Genomic DNA, 23,700 nt, shown 5'->3' with positions numbered 1-23,700 from the left:
CGTATATAAATATAAAATGTCTGTGCTGTCTAACTTCAAGGATTTTCTATCACACAGGAGTAAGTGCTAGGATTTATAGTGTGTGAATATTGGTGTGATGTGAACGTGTGCTATTATAGCCTTTGTGAGCACATATTTATAAACATGTGGTTCTGTGACGTCAGCTCTCTCTCTCTCTCTCTGTGTGTGTGTGTGTGTAGGTAGCAGTATGGGGTTGAGTGAATCTCTCTTTTCACCATCACCATTACTGCATGAAAGACCTGTCACTCTGCATTAGCTCTCTTCAGCTCCCCTTTTTCCGTGAGTGTGTGTATGTCTGTGTGTAAGATAGAGAGGTTGATGAAGAGAGAGGAAGGGAGGAAGGGAATGGGTAAAGCCATTTTATTAAAGCCATTGAAGGTCATGTTTCAGTCAGTCCTCTGGTCGCCTGGTTCACACACAAATACGCACTGAATTAGAATAGTGGCGGTGTACAGGAACCACTGGCTATATGTCAACCTACAAACTAGCCGTGAATCATGCCTCAGAAGATGACAGTATTTACAGCAGCAGTGTGTATTTGAGTCAAGGAGATGATGACATAATTCTTATCAGGCGTGGAAAACAGGGCATTTTACCTTCTGTGGTCTCGAATCACCATCTTACCAAAAATAGCCTACCGTTAACGTTTTTATCCCCTCCCCTCTATACAATTATGCGTGGCATCTCTCTCTCTCTCTCTCTCTCTCTGCGGAACTGTGCTACCGCAATGCTCATAACCCTGCATTTCTTTAGACAGCGGTGAAAATGGCCATTATATTCTGTTGTATGAAAAAAAAAAATCCCGATGAATCTCCATCCTGGCGACCTTCAACAAAATATCGACATCAATAACACTCTTAACTTGGTCATGGCTAGCATGCAATTTAGGCGTGCACGCAACTGTCGCACATACACACACGCTCCAATAACCACGTGTAGAAAAATTATGATTGCCAAAAGACGGTTGTTTTAGCATCTGTGTTGCCCCAAACAGAAGAGCCCTGTTGTAGCCTACATGCACAGCAGCAAATGAATAGCCAGTTTATTCTGATTTTCGAGTAGTCAATCTTATCCGTTCACATCACTGAAGAGTTCCGTCGGATGCGACAAGTTGCTTACGTCGATGGCTCGGTGTGAGAGATAGATAGAGGAACGGACGGGCAGACAGAGCGAACTAGCACTCGCGCAACTGGAGGGGAGGGGGAGACGCATTCTCACCGAGTACACACACGCATTGGCTACATCTCCTGTAGACAAATTCGTGTTTCACTGATGTGTCTGTGTATCCGCTGTATATCTGTTAAAACCATTTCATCATATGGCTGAGTTATGTTTAGTAGAGAAATGACATACAGTTTCTTACACGGTATTTTTTTCACGTAATTTTGTCTTATTACCCCCCTGTTTGTTATTTCGAGGCCGTTATTTTGTCGTCCACCCCCTCTCTCTCTTTTTCTCCCCATCTCCTTTTCCTCTCTTTGGGAGTGCGACGGTCTTCGAATAAGCTTCTGAAATAATAAGCCGGCAGGTAAGACTTGTCTATAAGACTATTTACATTCGGGGCTTGTAATATAGGTTATAATATTGGTCATTGTTTAAGTGCTTGTATTTGGTTTAACGAAAAACCAATCAATCGATGGCTATTTGCAAGCTACATTCTCCTGCCAATTCGTTTCACACTGCACACAACTTACTAAAACAGTAACAGACCATGAATGTAGGCAATTAAACGTCCAATTAATGTGCCTTTGTTCTGCAAATTACAATACAAGAGCAGAAATTATGCTTCGAATGCAACTACATATCCCTATAATATCGCGTTTGGGCGACAGCGCATCCATAGAAATCCGTTTATACAGGTGTTTAATATGCCTGTATGAGAATGTCCTGCACATTTTCAGTGTGTTTGAGGTCATAGTGTGTGAATGTGTCTTTGATCCTCAGTCAAACGAGTTCTCACGCACTATGCCCGTCGGTCGGTCGCGTAACACTAGGCGTCCATTTTCAACGGTGGAGGCAGTGCAGTTAGTGTGATGTGTATACTGTATTAATGAATGCACTGCGGTCCGCATCGCTGTATTTCAGTCTCTCCATGCTCTCCGCCGCGGCTCTGTCTGTCGTGCTGTATCGAACATGTGTCTGTGTGGCATTGCTTTCATATCATCCATCCTTCACACTGTCTATCTCTGCCTGAATGCTCAAGCGCGCCAATAACTATGGAAGCCTATATTCGTTTCTTGCTGTAGCCTAAATGCACCGCATGATCTTATGGGCATGTCATTTGTGACCATCTTGTTTTGAGGCCTCTGCCTCCTCTACCCAGAGGACCACCACACATGCCTTTTTTCTCTTAGATCCATACATAACTATTAAACCCACACATAGGTTGTTCAAACCTTAATTCTCCATAGGATTATGAAATCTGAGGTGGAATGGTGTGCCCCAGTGGTATTTCACGTTAGTGGGTTTGAGTGACCAGAGTGCAGAACAGCATCTTTGGTATGACATGTAGCTCATAAGTATTTGTATTGTTTTCTCTATAAATGGCCATTTGCTCAGTTGTCACCAACATAGGTCTCAATTCTTAGAATTAACAGGCATTCAATTCCAAGCAATGTTCGACTACATTTGGACTGGGAACCCTATTCCATTTGAAATGTCGGATTACTTGACGATTATATCATGCCATCACTCGGAATTCACCATCTTTCCCAGTAACCTATTTCTACACCTGCTACAGTGGCACATTATGTTATTCCACTATGTTGGCTGGAGTGGGAAGAATCATGGGGGATTTTGGAGCTGAACTGTAAGGCCATTCTGTCCATTGTATTGCTATGGTTCTTTCTGCAGCTCTGTTTTCTCCTGACCCCACAGCATCCCCCTCAGACATGCTCTCTGTATTGGTTGTTGTTCTGTGATGATGTGTGTGACTGTCCAGAGGGCCCTGGCTCTTCCATGCATGTAGCCATCACTGCAGCTGCAGCACTGTCAGGAACCATGCCATTGCATCGTCTGACCTCTTGATGTAATAACGTAGTCCAAGTTGTTGGGATGATATATTTACAATCCACTGCAATATAGAGCTTTACATGATGGTCAAAAATCTTTGCACAATTACTTTCACCTGATTAACTTCCCCCAGAATATTAGGACTGTGGTCTGTTCCAAACACCCTTTCTTAAAGCAGCCCTGTAAGATAGAACAGGGATTCCCAAAGTTTTTCACTCTGGGCCCCCTTCCAGCATTGGGGAACATTGTGCGTTATAAATAGCTCACTAAGTTATGTTATGACTGACATGACAAGAGGAACTGAGGATGCACTACCAAATTTTGAAATTGTACCTTGTGCATTCTACTATTACAACTTGAAAGAGTAAGTTTAAAGCCGGTCTGAGTTCCTTTAAAAAATAAATGTGTAATAATAATCATTTGGGGGAGAGTGACCCCCCATCGACCCCCTGTCGAACCCTCGCTCAACAGTTTGGGAACCACTGTGATAGAGCACCTATGGGAAGTTGAGCGAGCTGAATAGACGTGTAGACTGTGAGCTAGCTGGATAGACTTGTAGACCGTGAGCTAGCTGGATAAACTTGTAGACCATGAGCTAGCTGGATAGACGTGTAGACCGTGAGCTAGCTGGATAGACGTGTAGACTGTGAACTAGCTGGATAGACTTGTAGACCGTGAGCTAGCTGGATAGACGTGTAGACCGTGAGCTAGCTGGATAGACGTGTAGACTGTGAGCTAGCTGGATAGACTTGTAGACCGTGAGCTAGCTGGATAAACTTGTAGACCGTGAGCTAGCTGGATAGACGTGTAGACCGTGAGCTAGCTGGATAGACGTGTAGACCGTGAGCTAGCTGGATAGACTTGTAGACCGTGAGCTAGCTGGATAGACTTGTAGACCGTGAGCTAGCTGAATAGACTTGTAGATTGTGAGCTAGCTGGATAGACGTGTAGACCGTGAGCTAGCTGGATAGACGTGTAGACCGTGAGCTAGCTGGATAGACTTGTAGACCGTGAGCTAGCTGGATAGACTTGTAGACCGTGAGCTAGCTGAATAGACTTGTAGATTGTGAGCTAGCTGGATAGACGTGTAGACCGTGAGCTAGCTGGATAGACTTGTAGACCGTGAGCTAGCTGGATAGACGTGTAGACCGTGAGCTAGCTGAATAGACTTGTAGATTGTGAGCTAGCTGGATAGACTTGTAGATTGTGAGCAAGCTGGATAGACTTGTAGACCGTGAGCTAGCTGGATAGACTTGTAGACCGTGAGCTAGCTGGATAGACTTGTAGACCGTGAGCTAGCTGGATAGACTTGTAGACCGTGAGCTAGCTGGATAGACTTGTAGACCTTGAGCTAGCTGGATAGACTTGTAGAACGTGAGCTAGCTGAATAGACTTGTAGACCGTGAGCTAGCTGGATAGACTTGTAGACCGTGAGCTAGCTGGATAGACTTGTAGACCGTGAGCTAGCTGAATAGACTTGTAGACCGTGAGCTAGCTGGATAGACTTGTAGACCGTGAGCTAGCTGGATAGACGTGTAGACCGTGAGCTAGCTGGATAGACTTGTAGACCGTGAGCTAGCTGGATAGACTTGTAGACCGTGAGCTAGCTGGATAGACTTGTAGACCTTGAGCTAGCTGGATAGACTTGTAGACCGTGAGCTAGCTGAATAGACTTGTAGACCGTGAGCTAGCTGGATAGACTTGTAGACCGTGAGCTAGCTGGATAGACTTGTAGACCGTGAGCTAGCTGAATAGACTTGTAGACCGTGAGCTAGCTGGATAGACTTGTAGACCGTGAGCTAGCTGGATAGACGTGTAGACCGTGAGCTAGCTGGATAGACTTGTAGACCGTGAGCTAGCTGGATAGACGTGTAGACCGTGAGCTAGCTGGATAGACGTGTAGACCGTGAGCTAGCTGAATAGACTTGTAGACCGTGAGCTAGCTGGATAGACTTGTAGACCGTGAGCTAGCTGAATAGACTTGTAGACCGTGAGCTAGCTGGATAGACGTGTAGACCGTGAGCTAGCTGGATAGACTTGTAGACCGTGAGCTAGCTGGATAGACTTGTAGACCTTGAGCTAGCTGGATAGACTTGTAGACCGTGAGCTAGCTGAATAGACTTGTAGACCGTGAGCTAGCTGGATAGACTTGTAGACCGTGAGCTAGCTGGATAGACTTGTAGACCGTGAGCTAGCTGAATAGACTTGTAGACCGTGAGCTAGCTGGATAGACTTGTAGACCGTGAGCTAGCTGGATAGACTTGTAGACCGTGAGCTAGCTGAATAGACTTGTAGACCGTGAGCTAGCTGGATAGACGTGTAGACCGTGAGCTAGCTGGATAGACTTGTAGACCGTGAGCTAGCTGGATAGACGTGTAGACCGTGAGCTAGCTGGATAGACGTGTAGACCGTGAGCTAGCTGGATAGACTTGTAGAACATGTTGAAGCCACATTGAAAGCTGTTTGATTTATTGTCACTCACCAAACTGCTTCTCCATTGTGTGTTGATCATTGTTCTATGCGGAAAGGTAAAATCCATGCTACTACGCTGGTGTATTGGTGAGACCCAGTAAGATAAGGATCCATGTCAACTCAACCCATTGACTCTGTGATTTAACAGTGAGTGTAGGGCCTGCTACAGTTTGTGTATAGTACTAATCAAATCAAATGTATTTATATAGCCCTTCGTACATCAGCTGATATCTCAAAGTGCTGTACAGAAACCCAGCCTAAAACCCCAAACAGCAAGCAATGCAGGTGTAGAAGCACGGTGGCTAGGAAAAACTCCCTAGAAAGGCCAAAACCTAGAGAGGAACCAGGCTATGTGGGGTGGCCAGTCCTCTTCTGGCTGTGCTGGGTGGAGATTATTACAGAACATGGCCAAGATGTTCAAATGTTCATAAATGACCAGCATGGTCGAATAATAATAAGGCAGAACAGTTCAAACTGGAGCAGCAGCACGGCCAGGTGGACTGGGGACAGCAAGGAGTCATCATGTCAGGTAGTCCTGGGGCATGGTCCTAGGGCTCAGGTCCTCCGAGAGAGAGAAAGAAAGAGAGAAGGAGAGAATTAGAGAACGCACACTTCGATTCACACAGGACACCGAATAGGACAGGAGAAGTACTCCAGATATAACAAACTGACCCTAGCCCCCCGACACATAAACTACTGCAGCATAAATACTGGAGGCTGAGACAGGAGTGGTCAGGAGACACTGTGGCCCCATCCGAGGACACCCCCGGACAGGGCCAAACAGGAAGGATATAACCCCACCCACTTTGCCAAAGCACAGCCCCCACACCACTAGAGGGATATCTTCAGCACTAACCAACTAGTTGAATCCGGGGAGGAATCTATAGGGAGGTCCCCCCTGTATTCTGAAATTGCATTTTAGTCCCCCCCAGTTTTATCATTGGAATGTGATAGAAAATGAGGCAACAGTGAGGACCATGTGGACGCCTCCGAGTGGTCGGGTAGACTGTTTGGAGTGTTTATCCAACTGGATACATTTTTGTTATATAAAACAAATCACCCCCCCCCCACTTCTAAAACCAAAGTTGGGCCCCTGGAATGAGGTGTGTTGTAGATCTGCATGTCTCCCATAGATAATCAATAATAGATACGCAGTACCCCCATAGATATTACATTTACATTGAACAGATAGTACAGTTTGATCAGTTTGAGATTTAATGTCATAGTCAATTTACGACAAACCATCGGGATCTTCTGACAATTAGACAGAGACATCCAGGCCTCCATGTATCCAGCACGTGTCTCAGGACACGGCATGATATATAAGTGTTACGCACTAATTATTCAAACTTTTCTTAGGTGATTCATAGAAAGTGTAATTCTTTATGACATAAGTTTATAGAGGGCCCTATCAGCTCCACTTATCTGACTCTCAATCTGTCATCTGTTGTGCTCTTACTGTTCTGGTGTTACTGAGGCCAGGCCTCTGCTCTGTCTAGCTCTGCTGCCTGCCTGGAGATCATTATAGGCCACTGACTATTGTCCTCCTTCCTTCTCTGTTTGCGGACACCGTTTCCAGGTTGCTCTGATGGAAGTGCTGGGTCATTCCATCTAGGAAATGTGGCTCCAATTGGTTTCTGTTGGTAATCTTGGTGTTGGGCAGGTTTGAATATACATTTTTGTTCAAAATTACAAATGGCTTTACATTGAAAGGGGGGAACTCACTTCATCCAATGTCAATGTGGAACACCCACTACCCAATGAGGAGCACTGGCCTAGGGGTAAAAGTGATATCAGCCAATTTATGGGTGACCTAGAACAGTTGGACAGAATATCTGAAACTTTTTTGAACATTTCCTCTTTCTTTTCCCCTTTCCATCTCTTTTCATTTCACTACACTGTAATTCCAGTCCCAGGAAGGAATGATTTCTTCTTTCCCCCTGTCTCCCTTTCTCTCACTCCTTCTGTTTCTCTCTTTAGTGAAACTCAGTAGTTGAGTTCTGCAATGATCATCATTTCTGTCATGCAGCAATTGTTCAGAGGATCAATGCTTTTGTAGCAGGGCTGCCTTTTATGACTATGGTTCTGGGCTCCCATTCTTCTAACCAGCCTCTCCTTACCCAGTCTCTCCTTACCCAGCCTCTCATTAACCAGCCTCTCCTTACCCAGCCTCTCATTATAGTGTCCACAGTCTCTTCCCAGTCTCTCCCCAGTTTCCAACCAGTCTATCCTCAGTCTCTCTCAATCTCTCTCAATCTCTCCCCAGTCTCTCCCCAGTCTCTCTCCAGTCTCTCCTCATCTTTTTCCAGTGTCTCTCCAGTCTTGCGTCCCCAGTGTCTCTCCCCAGTGTCTCTCCCCAGTGTCTCTCCCCAGTGTCTCTCCCCAGTCCCTCTCTCCAGTCTCTCCCCAGTCCCTCTCCCCAGTCCCTCTCCCCAGTCTCTCCCCAGTGTCTCTCCCCAGTCCCTCTCCCCAGTCTCTCTCCCCAGTCCCTCTCTCCAGTCTCTCCCCAGTCCCTCTTCCCAGTCCCTCTCCCTAGTCTCTCTCCAGTCTCTCTCCCCAGTCTCTCTCCCCAGTCTCTCTCCCCAGTCTCTCTCCCCAGTCCCTCTCTCCAGTCTCTCCCCAGTCCCTCTCCCCAGTCCCTCTCTCCAGTCTCTCCCAAGTCCCTCTCCCTAGTCCCTCTCCCCAGTCTCTCACCAGTCAAATGTGTCTCACGTTGTCTACTGATTGAGAGAGGATCAAGTCTTTCTATCAGCGCAGCCAATGTCTGCTTATAGTGCGAGCACATCATGCCTGCTCCACTTCCTCAATGCTTCTGTAGCCTGTCCTGAGGAAACACTGCTTATAGTGCGAGCACATCATGCCTGCTCCACTTCCTCATTGCTAGCTGTAGCCTGTCCTGAGGAAACACTGCTTATAGTGCGAGCACATCATGCCTGCTCCACTTCCTCAATGCTTCTGTAGCCTGTCCTGAGGAAACACTGCTTATAGTGTGAGCACATCATGCCTGCTCCACTTCCTCATTGCTAGCTGTAGCATGTCCTGAGGAAACACTGCTTATAGTGCGAGCACATCATGCCTGCTCCACTTCCTCATTGCTAGCTGTAGCATGTCCTGAGGAAACACTGCTTATAGTGCGAGCACATCATGCCTGCTCCACTTCCTCATTGCTAGCTGTAGCCTGTCCTGAGGAAACACTGCTTATAGTGCGAGCACATCATGCCTGCTCCACTTCCTCATTGCTAGCTGTAGCCTGTCCTGAGGAAACACTGCTTATAGTGTGAGCACATCATGCCTGCTCCACTTCCTCATTGCTAGCTGTAGCCTGTCCTGAGGAAACACTGCTTATAGTGTGAGCACATCATGCCTGCTCCACTTCCTCATTGCTAGCTGTAGCCTGTCCTGAGGAAACACTGCTTATAGTGCGAGCACATCATGCCTGCCCCACTTCCTCATTGCTAGCTGTAGCCTGTCCTGAGGAAACACTGCTTATAGTGGGAGCACATCATGCCTGCCCCACTTCCTCATTGCTAGCTGTAGCCTGTCCTGAGGAAACACTGCTTATAGTGGGAGCACATCATGCCTGCTCCACTTCCTCATTGCTAGCTGTAGCCTGTCCTGAGGAAACACTGCTTATAGTGGGAGCACATCATGCCTGCTCCACTTCCTCATTGCTAGCTGTAGCCTGTCCTGAGGAAACACTGCTTTCACTGGGAGTCTGGGCTGCATCACCACTTATTATGCTGCACAGAAGTTAACACACTTGAATAATGCAACACGGCATGTAGAAATGTTTCAACTGTTAATTACTGTTCGCATGACAATGTCCATTACAGGCTAGAACACTTTACAATGCAAGAAGATGCCGGTAGCTTCCAGCTTTGTAGGCTAACTTTCATTGCTAGCTTACAAGTGAAGCTAACATCAATTCACTACCATAGTACCTTTTTTGCAAACTATTGAGCAAAATATTGCTGATTTCAAAGCTGATTGTCACCAAAAACGTTATTAATTCACTTTTGCCTCACATCGCCAGCCTCAAACTGACTGTGTGTGTGAATGACGTCATGGGTCTGAAAAAGACAGCAATAACTTTTATAAAATAAGTCCCAAATGGAAGAGAAACATATTGTTTTTCAACTGTAGCCAAAACAAGCTCAATAACTCAATGCATGCACACTTGAGGTCGACCGATTCTGATTTTTCAATGCCGATACTGATTATTGGAGGACCAAAAAAAGCAGATACCGATTAATCAGACAATTAATTTTTTTGATTGTTTTTTAGAAGATAAGTTTAATGCTAGCTCGCAACTTATCTTGGCTCATTGCAGCCACAAGGTCCTTTTGACGCTGCACTCGCGTAACAGGTGGTCATTCTGGAGTAAAAATTCTGGTATCGTGACAACACTAATACACATCTACTTTGACAAAACAAATGTAACTAAGGCTGGGAATGTCAATACAATCAAACTATTAAGGGCAATGATCACAAGCCATAATCATAATGTGATAATGTGGCTAGTATGCTAGTGGATCTATTTATGTATCAAGCTAAAAACACAGGGCCTAACTTTAGCTAAATAGCTAGCTAGTTAGCTGCTAGGAGGACGTCATGTCATTGACAGAATGGGTGAGTGACTTTTTCTCCTCGTATCATTTTTCGGCGGCTACACAGCTAGAGATGCACGTGTCATTTGGTTAGCTAGCAAGAAATGTGAATAGCTTTTCTAGCTAGCTAGGTATGCTGAACAACTGTTATCCAGTTAGCAAATTCACTCTGGCTAGCTATCTACTCTGATTTTAGACCACTCTTGTCTTAGTGTGCCAGAGTGAAGAATAACTGATGAATTTACGAACGTGCAAGACCCTCTGAATATGACTGGTGTTAGTAAAAAAGAAAAGTCATAGTTAGTCACGAACACTCTAGATAACATGTAAACAGCCTAACCACCTCTGCTAAGGCGAGTAAAATGGTCAGTGAGGTGTTTTCTCATTTGTGTCTGGAAGTAGCAAGCTAGCAAGCTAGCCAACTTTAGCCAGTTAGTTGGGTGCTTGGTTGGGACAACGCATGCATTGGCAGGCAAGATGCAGAAAGATGAGCAGGTTGCAATTATCCGTCGTTTATCAGTGCAATTATGACAGCCATCAAGTTGAAAAGGATTGAGGATTTATCTAATGTTCCTTCGTTAGATATTAGCACACCTTGCTTTGGCTAGCATTAGTTGTTGATCTTGTAGTTGTTGATATGCATATAGGCAAAGATAGCCTAGCTTTTTATGGTTGTTTGATCAATAGAACTGTAGAGTTCCCAAATGTAAGAGGACTCCCATGGTATTTAGATGCATATTTGCAGAAATCCAATCAGTAGATGACGTGAGTCTGATAAAACAAAATAGAACTATTTGGCCATAATGACCATTGTTATGTTTGGAGGAAAAGGGGAGGCTTGCAAGCTGAAGAACACCATCCCAACTGTGAAGCATGTGGGTGGCAGCATCAGATGTAGGTGCTTTCCTGCAGGAAGGACTGGTGCACTTCACAAAATAGATGGCATCATGAGACAGGAAAAGTATGTGGATATATTGAAGCAACTTCTCAAGACATCAGGCAGGAAGTTAAAGCTTGATCACAAATTTTTATTTTTTTTATTTTTTTTATTTTTTTTATTTCACCTTTATTTAACCAGGTAGGCTAGTTGAGAACAAGTTCTCATTTGCAACTGCGACCTGGCCAAGATAAAGCATAGCAGTGTGAACAGACAACACAGAGTTACACATGGAGTAAACAATTAGCAAGTCAATAACACAGTAGAAAAAAATGGGCAGTCTATATACAATGTGTGCAAAAGGCATGAGGAGGTAGGCGAATAATACAATTTTGCAGATTAACACTGGAGTGATAAATGATCAGATGGGCATGTACAGGTAGAGATATTGGTGTGCAAAAGAGCAGAAAAGTAAATAAATAAAAACAGTATAAAAACAGTATGGGAATGAGGTAGGTGAAAAAGGGTGAGCTATTTACCTATAGACTATGTACAGCTGCAGCGATCGGTTAGCTGCTCGGATAGCTGATGTTTGAAGTTGGAGAGGGAGATAAAAGTCTCCAACTTCAGCGATTTTTGCAATTCGTTCCAGTCACAGGCAGCAGAGTACTGGAACGAAAGGCGGCCAAATGAGGTGTTGGCTTTAGGGATGATCAGTGAGATACACCTGCTGGAGCGCGTGCTACGGATGGGTGTTGCCATCGTGACCAGTGAACTGAGATAAGGCGGAGCTTTACCTAGCATGGACTTGTAGATGACCTGGAGCCAGTGGGTCTGGCGACGAATATGTAGTGAGGGCCAGCCGACTAGAGCATACAAGTCGCAGTGGTGGGTGGTATAAGGTGCTTTAGTGACAAAACGAATGGCACTGTGATAGACTGCATCCAGTTTGCTGAGTAGAGTGTTGGAAGCCATTTTGTAGATGACATCGCCGAAGTCGAGGATCGGTAGGATAGTCAGTTTTACTAGGGTAAGCTTGGCAGCGTGAGTGAAGGAGGCTTTGTTGCGGAATAGAAAGCCGACTCTGGATTTGATTTTTGATTGGAGATGTTTGATGTGAGTCTGGAAGGAGAGTTTGCAGTCTAGCCAGACACCTAGGTACTTATAGATGTCCACATATTCAAGGTTGGAACCATCCAGGGTGGTGATGCTAGTCGGGCATGCGGGTGCAGGCAGCGATCGGTTGAAAAGCATGCATTTGGTTTTACTCGCGTTTAAGAGCAGTTGGAGGTCACGGAAGGAGTGCTGTATGGCATTGAAGCTCGTTTGGAGGTTGGATAGCACAGTGTCCAATGGGTCTTCCAATGGGACAATGACCTCAAACATACTTCCAAAGTTGTGGCAAAATGGCTTAAGGACAACAAAGTCAAGGTATTGGAGTGGCCATCACAAAGCCCTGACCTCAATCCTTTAGAACCTTTGTGGGCAGAACTGAAAAGGCGTGTGTGAGCGAGGAGACCTACAAACCTGACTCAGTTACACCAGCTCTGTCAGGAGGAATGGGCCAAAATTCACCCAACTTATTGTGGGAAGCTTGTGGAAGGCTACCCGAAATGTTTGACCCAAGTTCAACTATTTACAGGCAATGCTACCAAATACCAATTGAGTGTATGTAAACTTCTGAACCACTGGGTATGTGATGAAGTAAATAGAAGCTGAAATAAATCCTTCTCTCTACTATTATTCTGACATTTCACATTCTTAAAAGTAAGTGGTGATTCTAATTAACCTAAGACAGGGAATCTTTACTAAGATTTAAACTCAGAAATTGTTAAACTGAGTTTTTAAATGTATTTGGCTAAGGTGTATGTAAACTTCCAACTTCAACTGTATATACAGTCGTGGCCAAAATTTTTGAGAATGACACAAATATTAATTTTCACAGAGTTTGCTGCTTCAGTGTCTTTAGATATTTTTGTCAGATGTTACTATGGAATACTGAAGTATAATTACAAGCATTTCATAAGTGTCAAAGGCTTTTATTGACAATTACATGAAGTTGATGCAAAGAGTCAATATTTGCAGTGTTGACCCTTATTTTTCAAGACTTCTGCAATCTGTCCTGGCATGCTGTCAATTAACTTCTGGGCCACATCCTGACTGATGGCAGCCCATTCTTACATAATCAATGTTTGGTTTGTCAGAATTTGTGGGTTTTTGGTTGTCCACCCTCGTCTTGAGAATTGACCACAAGTTCTCAATGGGATTAAGGTCTGGGGAGTTTCCTGGCCATGGACCTAAAATATCAATGTTTTGTTCCCCGAGCCACTTAGTTAGCACTTTTGCCTTATGGCAAGATGCTCCATCATGCTGGAAAAGACATTGTTCGTCACCAAACTGTTCCTGGATGGTTGGGAGAAGTTGCCCTCTGAGGATGTGTTGGTACCATTCTTTATTCATGGCTGTGTTCTTAGGCATAATTGTGAGTGAGCCCACTCCCTTGGCTGAGAAGCAACCCCACACATGAATGGTCTCAGGATGCTTTACTGTTGTCATGACACAGGACTGATGGTAGCGCTCACCTTGTCTTCTCCGGACAAGCTTTTTTCCGGATGCCCCAAACAATCGGAAAGAGAGAAAATGACTTTACCCCAGTCCTCAGCAGTCCAATCCCTGTACCTTTTGCAGAATATCAGTCTGTCCCTGATGTTTTTCCTGGAGAGAAGTGGTTTCTTTGCTGCCCTTCTTGACACCAGGCCATCCTCCAAAAGTCTTTGCTTCACTGTGCATGCAGATGCACTCACACCTGCCTGCTGCCATTCCTGAGCAAGCTCTGTACTGGTGGTGCCCCGATCCCGCAGCTGAATCAACTTTAGGAGATGGTCCTGGCGCCTGATGGACTTTCTTGGGTGCCCTGAAGCCTTCTTCACAACAATTGAACTGCTCTCCTTGAAGTTCTTGATGATCCAATAAATGGTTGATTTAGGTGAAATCTTACTGGCAGCAATATCCTTGCCTGTGAAGCCCTTTTTGTGCAAAGCAATGATGACGGCACGTATTTCCTTGCAGGTAACCATGATTGACAGAGGAAGAACAATGATTCCAAGCACCACCCTCCTTTTGAAGCTTCCAGTCTGTTATTCGAACTTAATCAGCATGACAGCGTGATCTCCAGCCTTGTCCTCGTCAACACTCACACCTGTCTTAACGAGAGAATCCCTGACATGATGTCCGCTTTTGTGGCAGGGCTGAAATGCAGTGGACATATTTTGGGGGGATTCAGTTCATTTGCATGGCAAAGAGGGACTTTGCAATTAATTGCAATTCATCTGATCACTCTTCATAACATTCTGGAGTATATGCAAATTGCCCTCATACAAACTGAGGCTGCAGATTTTGTGAAAATTAATATTTGTGTCATTCTCAAAACTTTTGGCCACGACTGTACATCACCTGTGTTTTCCTGTCATGGAAATGAACTCGCTGGTGTATTGCATGATGTGGTGGTGCTGTATATCAGTGTGAGGAATCAGCCCTATGGTATCAGATACATAAAGCCACTCTGCCTGTGTAGAGTCACTGAGTGTATAGAGCAGAGATAAAAGACTTCACAGAGCTGCCTCCTCCTTCTGACTGTCATGCTCAGTGATCAACAGTCACACAACATGGGCCCCCTGCCTGTGTGTGCATGCGCGCGTGGGTCCATGACAATGTAGTTGGCTAAAGCACTTTCCATTGATCTACTGTAAAGTGATGGAGTGTTAATGGTTTAGATGTTTAGATGATGTATATATTGACTGTGTATTATGCTCGTGTGTGTGTGTGTGTGTGTGTTTCTGTGTGCATGCCCACATTGCTGTTGTTTGTGTTGTCTCTGTATCATCCGATGAGACTCCTCTTAGGCATATAAGACTCAGTTTCACAGTGTAAAAGTGCTGATCAGTGGTCATATAAGACTCAGTTTCACAGTGTAAAAGTGCTGATCAGTGGTCATATAAGACTCAGTTTCACAGTGTAAAAGTGCTGATCAGTGGTCATATAAGACTCAGTTTCACAGTGTAAAAGTGCTGATCAGTGGTCATATAAGACTCAGTTTCACAGTGTAAAAGTGCTGATCAGTGGTCATATAAGACTCAGTTTCACAGTGTAAAAGTGCTGATCAGTGGTCATATAAGACTCAGTTTCACAGTGTAAAAGTGCTGATCAGTGGTCATATAAGACTCAGTTTCACAGTGTAAAAGTGCTGATCAGTGGTCATATAAGACTCAGTTTCACAGTGTAAAAGTGCTGATCAGTGATCATATAAGACTCAGTTTCACAGTGTAAAAGGGTTGATCAGTGGTCATATAAGACTCAGTTTCACAGTGTAAAAGGGTTGATCAGTGGTCATATAAGACTCAGTTTCACAGTGTAAAAGTGCTGATCAGTGGTCATATAAGACTCAGTTTGATCAGTGTCATATAAGTGTTTCACAGTGTAAAAGTGCTGTCAGTGGTATAAGACTCAGTTTCACAGTGTAAAAGTGCTGATCAGTGGTCATATAAGACTCAGTTTCACGGTGTAAAAGGGTTGATCAGTGGTCATATAAGACTCAGTTTCACAGTGTAAAAGTGCTGATCAGTGGTCATATAAGACTCAGTTTCACAGTGTAAAAGGGTTGATCAGTGTTAAGAGTTTCAGTGAGTGGTCATATAAGACTCAGTTTCACGGTGTAAAAGGGTTGATCAGTGGTCATATAAGACTCAGTTTCACAATGTAAAAGTGCTGATCAGTGGTCATATAAGACTCAGTTTCACAGTGTAAAAGGGTTGATCAGTGGTCATATAAGACTGTTTTAAAGTTACACCCGCCCGTCCTGAACTTTTCCTAAATAAGTCTATTCAACACACTGCCTTTGTTAGAATTTCCATAACTAAGCAGTTTTAGGAGGACATTTCACCCCCCCTTTCTTCACCCAACAGTTGGCTGCCATCTGACAATGGCCAATGGAAACTACTGTACACCTAAACTGGATCAAAACTCATTTCACACATAGGCCTATAATAATAGGTGTAGCCTAAAAACAAGTTTAAATTGACAATAGTCTGATGGGTGACAATATTATCAATTGCCTTGTGAATGAAGAGATTGCAGTGCAGTATGGGTAATTGACAAAGGGAACAGAGCAAATCATCCTTCCTGCAGGTAAGACATTTTGAATTCATAACCAATTGGAAAGAGCAGGTTACAATGTTTCTAAAACACATACTGTACATTTGCCAAGCAACTCTTAAAATTAAGGCAAGGGCTCTATTTCAAAATGTTGAATATTATATCCGCTATTCCATGCGATCTATAATTGAGCACTTGCAGCAGCGTAGCCATATCCAGTAAGCACAGACTAGTAACATAATACAAGTTCAAATATGCTCTTCTGTTCATTTGAAATACAATACATTTTTGTAAGTTTCTTAAGACCTGCCTTAATGAAATAATAATGCATTTCTTTGTGATGGTGTAAAACACTTGAATTGTTTTTACAGCCTACAGTAACATTAACAGATGAAAAACATTTGTTACCAAAGACCTTCATAAACATAACCAAAGGATTATTTTTGCAATAGCATATATGAAATGTATTTATTAGGCTTTATTAGGCTGAATGCATTGGCTCAGAAGGGGATTGCTCAATGTTCATATTCAGAGTAGAGAAACACAAAAATTTGTACGACTCCGGGTCCAAATACTACAAAGATCCAGCAAAAAAAAGAGACCATATTTGAGGTAAAATAACAACCCAACGTTCATCTTCCAGGACATTTAGTTAGCAACATCAAGCTAGTTAAATGTCCATGAGTCTTTCATGTGTGTTTTGACATGCTCCCAAATGAATTGGTTCACAGTTGGTTTTGCTATTTTAACCTGTGTGTCATTTGGTGTGGATAGAAAATCAACATGTGTGCGATGCGGCATGTGGACAAAATTGGTTGCACAAAATAATTTCTCAATGAATTAACTACATTTTCAATGCATGTCCTTTATCAGCCAAATTAAAATGTGTCCCTACGTAGCATCTGTAGATTAGAGAGGCACAGTCCAAGGGGGGCAGTGCTGTTCAACTAAACCTGTATTCCAGTATTTCGGTGATAAGACAGAGATATAGCATTACTCTTCCAGGTGCTGTTTGATTGATGTGCTCTGTGACTAAATGCTTTCCACTGGGTGACACAAAAATGAATCTCAACTGCTTATATAATTTGTCTTTGTCTCTGCATGAACATTTTACTCTATGCATGTGCGCACATGTGAGTGTGTGCGTGCATGCATGCATGCGTGCGTGTGTGTCCGTGCATGCAAGCATGTGAGTGCGTGTGTGTGTGGGTGTCTGTCCGTGTGGAGCCTTGCTCAAGGTGCCAGCTGTGTAGACCTAGGAGTGAGGACCGTGCTCAGGTGTTCCAGCTCAGCCTCCTCCTCCTGCCAGACTCTCATCTGCAGCCTGATCTTACACACAACCCTCCCTGCTCATAATGACTGTGATGCTTTCAGTTGGTCTGCGTGTTGGATGTTGATAATGTTGTTGTAGTCTTATGAGCCAGGCTTCTAAGCTTCCTGTTTCTGTTCTCAGAGACTTGGCTGGTGAATGAGACTAATGTCACAGAGAAGCTACAGACACAGAACATCTGTTAGTTTGTCTTCTATTCTCTGTTATGTTCTGATGTATTTTAGTCTATTGCTTCTATTGTGTTGTCATTTGAGTCCTGTAGATTCCACAAAGTATCGCTCATGAGGAATCTATTTTCAGTGCCTATCTATATTTGTATCATTCAGGGATGCAATCATGCCAACATCATAAGTAGAATTACTTTAACAGTGTGTCTTAATAGATTTCGTCCTCCTCCCTTTGTCACGGATTTCTCCGGTACTGCTGCTCATTCTGTGCACCAGTTCCTGAGTTCTATGTCACCGGACTCTAGGCGTCGCTGAACTGTCTCATTGTGCACACCTTATTCCATTCCCCCTGATTAGTAAATGTATATATGTGCCCTCTGTTCACCACTGTCTTGTCGGTTATTGTTCCCATGTCCGTCGGTCTTGTGAGTACCTGAACTTCGTTGGTTTGGCTTTCGCGCTGCGTGTATTGTGTACTCATTATTACAGGTCTCGTCCCTTGTATTGTTGTTACGGGTCTCGTCACGTGTATTGTTGTTACGGGTCTCGTCCCGTGTGTTGTTATTATGGGTCTCGTCCTGTGTATTGTTGTTACGGGTCTCGTCACGTGTATTGTTATTATGGGTCTCGTCCTGTGTATTGTTGTTACGGGTCTGGTCCCGTGTATTGTTATTATGGGTCTCGTCCTGTGTATTGTTGTTACGGGTCTGGTCCCGTGTATTGTTATTATGGGTCTCGTCCTGTGTATTGTTGTTACGGGTCTCGTCACGTGTATTGTTATTATGGGTCTCGTCCTGTGTATTGTTGTTACGGGTCTGGTCCCGTGTATTGTTATTATGGGTCTCGTCCTGTGTATTGTTGTTACGGGTCTGGTCCCGTGTATTGTTATTATGGGTCTCGTCCTGTGTATTGTTGTTACGGGTCTCGTCACGTGTATTGTTGTTACGGGTCTCGTCCTGTGTATTGTTGTTACGGGTCTCGTCCTGTGTATTGTTGTTACGGGTCTCGTCCTGTGTATTGTTGTTACGGGTCTCGTCCTGTGTATTGTTGTTGCGGGTCTGGTCCTGTGTATTGTTGTTGCGGGTCTGGTCCCGTGTATTGTTATTACGGGTCTCGTCACGTGTATTGTTGTTACGGGTCTCGTCCTGTGTATTGTTGTTACGGGTCTCGTCCTGTGTATTGTTGTTGCGGGTCTGGTCCTGTGTATTGTTGTTACAGGTCTCGTCCCGTGTATTGTTATTACGGGTCTCGTCCTGTGTATTGTTATTACGGGTCTCGTCCTGTGTATTGTTATTACGGGTCTCGTCCTGTGTATTGTTATTACGGGTCTCGTCCTGTGTATTGTTGTTACGGGTCTCGTCCTGTGTATTGTTGTTGCGGGTCTGGTCCTGTGTATTGTTGTTGCGGGTCTGGTCCCGTGTATTGTTATTACGGGTCTCGTCCTGTGTATTGTTATTATGGGTCTCGTCCTGTGTATTGTTGTTACGGGTCTCGTCCTGTGTATTGTTGTTGCGGGTCTGGTCCTGTGTATTGTTGTTACAGGTCTCGTCCCGTGTATTGTTAATACGGGTCTCGTCCTGTGTATTGTTATTACGGGTCTCGTCCTGTGTATTGTTATTACGGGTCTCGTCCTGTGTATTGTTATTACGGGTCTCGTCCTGTGTATTGTTGTTACGGGTCTCGTCCCGTGTGTTGTTATTACGGTTCTCGTCTCGTGTGTTGTTATTACGGTTCTCGTCCTGTGTGTTGTTATTACGGTTCTCGTCTCGTGTATTTATTAGAGGTTTAACCTCGCTCTTTTGTTTGGGTTACATCCCTGTGTTTTTGTATCCGTGTTTGTTTTGGGCTTCGTCCCCGTGCCTTTCATGGCATGTTGTATTTTTGGATGGAGTATTAAAACCCCCTATTATGTATTCCAATCATTTATACAACGTGACACCCTTATGGAACACAGACGAAGGTCCTGAGAGGTTGACGCATATAGTTGGACATGTGATTCCAAACCTTGGGACTATAAGGTTCTAGCTGACATTATATGGTTCTTCATAGATGGTTTAGATGGTCCTCTCTCCATAAACCCATTTGAACGTGATGCTATAACGTTCTATCTTCAATCACAAGCCTGAACAAATACACATGGACCAATCAGAACTAGAGCTCGACCGATTAATCGGAATGGCCGATTAATTAGGGCCGATTTCAAGTTGTCATAACAATCGGAAATCTGTATTTTTGGGAGCCGATTTGCCGTTTTTAAAAATATTATTTTATACCTTTATTTAACTAGGCAAGTCAGTTAAACACACATTCTTATTTTCAATGACGGCCTAGGAACGGTGGGTTAACTGCCTCTTTCAGGGGCAAAACGACAGATTTTCACATTGTCACCAACGCAATAACGACCTCCCTCTCTCTCATTGCACTCCACAAGGAGACTTCCTGTTACACGAATGCAGTAAGCCAAGGTAAGTTGCTATCTAGCATTAAACTTATCTTATAGTCACTAGTTAACTACACATGGTTGATGATATTACTAGATATTATCTAGCGTGTCCTGTGTTGCATATAATCTGACTGAGCATACAAGCATACAAGTATCTAAGTATCTGACTGAGCGGTGGTAGGCAGAAGCAGGCACGTAAACATTCATTCAATCAGCACTTTCGTGCGTTTTGCCAGCAGCTCTTCATTGTGCGTCAAGCATTGCGCTGTTTATGACTTCCCTAGATGAGGCTGGTGTGACCGAAGTGAAATGGCTAGCTAGTTAGCGCGCGCTAATAGCGTTTCAAACGTCACTCACTCTGAGCCTTCTAGTAGTTGTTCCCCTTGCTCTGCATGGGTAACGCGGCTTCGATGGTGGCTGTTGTCGTTGTGTTGCTGGTTCGAGCCCAGGGAGGAGCGAGGAGAGGGACGGAAGCTATACTGTTACACTGGCAATACTAAAGTGCCTATAAGAACATCCAATAGTCAAAGGTTAATGAAATACAAATGGTATACAGAGAAATAGTCCTATAATTCCTATAATAACTACAACCTAAAACTTCTTACCTGGGAATATTGAAGACTCATGTTATAAAAGGAACCACCAGCTTTCATATGTTCTCATGTCTGAGCAAGGAACTTAAACGTTAGCTTTCTTACATAGCACATATTGCACTTTTACTTTCTTCTCCAACACTTTGTTTTTACATTATTTAAATCAAATTGAACATGTTTCATTATTTAATTGATTTTATTGATGTATTATATTAGGTTAAAATAAGTGTTCATTCAGTATTGTTGTAATTGTCATTATTATAAATACATCTTTAAAAATCGGCTGATAATCTCTATCGGTATCGGCGTTGAAAAATCATAATCGGTTGAGCTCTAATCAGAACATACACTACCGTTCAAAAGGTTGTGGTCACTTAGAAATGTCCTTGTTTTCCATGAAAACATACATGAAATGAGTTGCAAAATGAATAGGAATTATAGTCAAGACGTTGACAAGGTTATAAATAATGATTTTTAATTTAAATAATAATTGTGTCCATCAAACTAAGCTGTCCTTCAAACATGTTGCAAAATGGAGTGATAGCCTTCCTTCTTCGAGATCCCTTTTACCCTGTACAAATCTCCCACTTTGCCACCACCAAAGCCCCATACCATCACATTGCCTTTACCATGCTTGACAGATGGCGTCAAGCACTTTCATTTTTTTGCGCCTCACGAATGTTCTACTTTGTGATCCGAACACCTCAAATGTAGATTCGTCTGTCCATATCACTTTTTCCCAATCTGCCTCTGTCCAGTGCCTGTGTTCCTTTGCCCATCTTAATCTTTTATTTTTATTGGCCAGTCTGAGAAGTCTTTTTCTTTGCAACTCTGCCTAGAAGGCCAGCATCCCGGAGTCGCCTCTTCACGTTGACACTGGTGTTTTGCAGATACTATTTAATGAATCTGCCAGTTGAGGACTTGTGAGGCGTCGGTTTCTCAAACTAGACACTAATGTACTTGTCCTCTTGCTCAGTTGTGCACCGGTGCCTCCAACTGCTCTTTCTATTCTGGTTAGAGTCAGTTTGCGCTGTTCTGTGAAGGGAATTGTACACAGAGTTGTACAATATCTTCAGTTTCTTGGACATTTCTCGCGTTGAATAGCCTTCAAAAGAAAGTTATTTGTTTCTGGCCATTTTGAGCCTGCAATCGAAGTCACAAATGCTGATGCTCCAGATACTCAACTAGTCTAAAGAAGGCCAGTTTTATTGCTTCTTTAATCAGAACATATTTGCAAAAGGGTTTTCTAATGATAAATGAGCATTTTAAAATGATAAACTTGGATTAGCTAACACAACATGCCATTGGAACACAGGAGTGATGGTTGCTGATAATGGGCCTCTGTACGCCTATGTAGATATTCCACAAAAAATCTGCCGTTTCCAGCTACAATAGTCATTTACAACATTAACAGTGTCTACACTGTATTTCTGATCAATTTGATGTTATTTTAATGGACAAAAAAAATGTATTTAAAAAACAAGGACATATCTAAGTGACCCCAAACGTTTGAATGGTAGTGTATGTCTTTGCCTTCTCCCTCTAAGTATGGGCTAGGCTAGTCTAGCTAGCAACAATGGCACATAAGCAATAAAACAGTCAGAAATCTTAAAACAAATGATGCTGTCACGTCGTTGTTCAGTGATGACTAATTCATCTAAATACCATAATACATCTTAATGTATTTGAGGATGTGTTGACTCTCTCTTGGTAGAATAGTGCTGTTGAATTATGTATTCAAATAGCTACATTCTTCTTAAAAACTGAACATGTGGAATTCAGAAGTTTCAGATAGAACCTTATGGTTGAACCCAGATTGACATTTCAGAGCCACAAGGTTCCATGTGCGATTGCACCTCCCTAACAAAAATTATTTACAAATGTCTCACGATTTTGATACTCTGCACTTTAGGTACCTTTTAAAGATGAGGACCCTAATAGGTTATAAAAAATGATTCACTACAAAAATGTTTTGAGCTCTGGGATGTGAAAACTTTGATGCTCAATATCTCAGAATTAGAGTATGCTTTGTGCAGATAGAGCCTTGTAGTCCCAAGGTCATGAATTGCCTCTGAACTCTGTGAATCTCTAACTGTGGTGTGTGGGCTTTAGGCTGGGCACCTTACTGGACAGAATGTTCCCTAGCGTGTTCACTCTCCAGTCACGTACAGATGTAGGACCTTCATTTGAGACAGTTTGCTACAGCAGGATAATAATCCTGCAGCAACAGGAAATGTAAATTATTGATTGATCCATTTTTCATAAGGGAAATCAAGTCTGAAATTTCCAAGTGTGAATTACAAACTTCAGAAGCCTTTTTAAACCTTAAATACACGTTTTATATGTCCTTCATAGCAGGAAAGTTTTCCTGCACCAGAGTGATCAAATTAAGATCCTACTTCTGTAGACCTTCTGCACTTCACGTGTGTGAGGAAAGTTATCATAGCCGTCATCATTTATTCAAAGAGCAATTTGGTAGTTGACCTGTGCAATGAATAGCTAATGCTGTAGCTGCTATAATATCCACATCTCCTTTGTGATTTATGGGGCTGTTTTTGGAAGGAGCGGTTTATGTTTTTAATTTTTCATATTCGTGAAGGTGATCTGTAGTGTGATTAGGATCCACTTCACATCACTAATTCTTATTTGGTCATAAATGCAAAGACAACACTTGTCTTGTCTATAACGTTATATTGGATTATAATGGAATCTACAGAGAAACATTTTATTCTACCTCTCTCCCCTTCTCTCTCTCTAACTCGCTCTTACTCACTCTCTCTCGCTCTCAAACTCTCTCGCACCCTTCCCTCCAATTTTCATTGCCCATAATTAAATGACAGTAGACACAGGGGAGCTGAGGCTAAGGGGAATAACTCAGCAGCTTTTTAGTAAGGTCATTCACTAAATACTCAGAGGCACGGCATAAAATCATTTAGTTTGTGTTTAAGGTCACACACAACCACTCCCGCTCTCTATACCTCTCTCTCTCTCATGCACAAACACATACACACACACACACACACATGC

At 43.3% G+C, this 23,700-nt stretch overlaps 1 protein-coding gene across 2 annotated transcripts in view; it reads left to right on the top strand.

Annotated features, from left to right (window-relative positions):
* Nucleotides 1-1,216: 1,216 nt before the first annotated feature.
* The window catches only part of LOC118361861 (voltage-dependent calcium channel gamma-4 subunit-like), a 49,138-nt gene continuing 26,654 nt past the window's right edge, over nucleotides 1,217-23,700 (top strand). For both annotated transcript variants that reach the window (XM_052490085.1, XM_052490084.1), the window contains exon 1: nucleotides 1,217-1,549. The gene's annotated coding sequence lies outside the window, so the exon portion shown is untranslated. The remainder of the gene's footprint in view (nucleotides 1,550-23,700) is intronic.

Source organism: Oncorhynchus keta, chromosome 31, assembly GCF_023373465.1.
Source record: "Oncorhynchus keta strain PuntledgeMale-10-30-2019 chromosome 31, Oket_V2, whole genome shotgun sequence".
NCBI lineage: Eukaryota > Metazoa > Chordata > Actinopteri > Salmoniformes > Salmonidae > Oncorhynchus > Oncorhynchus keta.
The sequence above is the reverse complement of the archived record's forward strand: the minus strand, read 5'-3'. Positions and strand labels throughout refer to the sequence as shown.